Raw genomic sequence first — 1,543 nt, 5'->3', positions numbered from 1 at the left:
CAAGGCCCAGGCCCCCCTTAAAGGCCCCCCTCCCTCCTGGGGTGTCATGAGACACACATGCCCCACCCCTTTTCTCTAAGTGGGGCTGGGTGTACCCCGCCTCTCACAACTGGCTGCAGGCTCCAGGGAGTGTCTTTTGCTTGGACTTTCTGGCCCTAGCCCTTGGATGGGGGAGGGGTCGGGGCAAAAGGTGGGGAGGTCTGCCACAGCAGCAGAAGGTAGGGGGGAGGCAATGGGGAGCTACAGCAGGGCAATTGGGGGGGGCTTCCACAGGCAAACAGCAGGACACCTTCCTTTGTGCTACCAGAAATGCCACCCACTGCCCAAGGGAAGGAAGGGCCTGAGAGCCTGGCGTGGGCTACAAGCCAAGGGTTCTGAGAACTTGATCCCCATACACTGGGATGGACCCTCTAGACTGGGCCACCTTCCTGGCCTGTCCCTGATGGCCCAGGTGACCCAAGGTTGGGCTCTGAGAGCTGCTTCCTTTGGGCCAGGGCATCTGGAGAGCCTGGGCAGGGAGTGCCAGGCCCAGGGCCCACGAAGGACCTCCCGGGGGGCCCAGGAGAAACTTGGGGAGGCGAAAAGGAAGACATCCAGGACCAACTTTCTGGTCATGTTGGAGATGGCAGGAAAATGCTGGGGAGGGGACCTCTCTTCTAATTGATTTACTGGGCTCAGACCCCTGCCCACAATCTGCCTGGGAACAGAAATTAAGGCTCCTTCCTATTCACCCTGCCCTGCTGGAGAGAGATAGGCCTCTCTGGCCCTGAAATGTCAGTCATTTGGCCCAGACAGGCTTGGAGGGGTTTTTTGCTCTTTTACTAAGAGAAAACATTTGACTCAAATTTATGTGAGAACTTAATTTTGTCACCCCTGTTCCAGCCATTGAGATGCTCCTGTCAGAAAAGGGGCACGTGGAATTCTTTAACTAGATGAGAGGAGACAGCTTTTGAGGATACATCCATATGAAAGAAAGAAAGAAAGAGAAAAAGGGGAAAAAATAATCCAGGAGGGAGGAGAGAGCTTTTGAGGATCCAGTCCACCTCAAAAAAAAAAAAGGAAGAAAGAAAGGAAAAGAAAATCTAGGAGGGAGGAGAGGGCTTTTTAGGGTCTCTTGCTCCATAATCTCCTCCTTCCATGGGATGAAAGAGATTTCCTTCTGGAATCTTCAGCCAGCTGGTCTCCAGTGCCAGTTCTGCCTCAGTGGGCCAGGGTGGCATCCTGTCAGCAATCTTACCAAGAAGCTCCCTCCCCTGAGGAGGACATTCCAAAGGGATTTGGTTAAGACGCTCAGGAGTGTTTCACTTTGGAGGAAGGTTTTTCTCCTGGATCTCTGTGGACTATGCAAAAGGAAACTGAAGATGGCATTGTTGCTACCTTAGAGGCCATTAGGGCAGCAGCAGCAATACCTGGGCAAATGACCATTGGCAGGACCCCAGCCACGTGGTCTTTTTCTGGGTTTGGGAATGGGAGTAAGGAGAGCAAGGGGCTTGGCTAGAGCTCAGTCTAGGGAGTGATGGCCTAGAGAGAAGCCTAGACAAGA

The 1,543-nt window shown here is 53.5% G+C and overlaps 1 pseudogene; it reads left to right on the top strand.

Annotated features, from left to right (window-relative positions):
• Positions 1 to 232: 232 nt before the first annotated feature.
• Positions 233 to 1,543, top strand: part of LOC114042540 — a 16,534-nt pseudogene continuing 15,223 nt past the window's right edge.

Source organism: Vombatus ursinus, unplaced genomic scaffold, assembly GCF_900497805.2.
Source record: "Vombatus ursinus unplaced genomic scaffold, bare-nosed wombat genome assembly UNPS02014594.1, whole genome shotgun sequence".
NCBI lineage: Eukaryota > Metazoa > Chordata > Mammalia > Diprotodontia > Vombatidae > Vombatus > Vombatus ursinus.
Note: the sequence above shows the minus strand (reverse complement) of the source record. Positions and strands in the feature narration are given on the sequence as shown.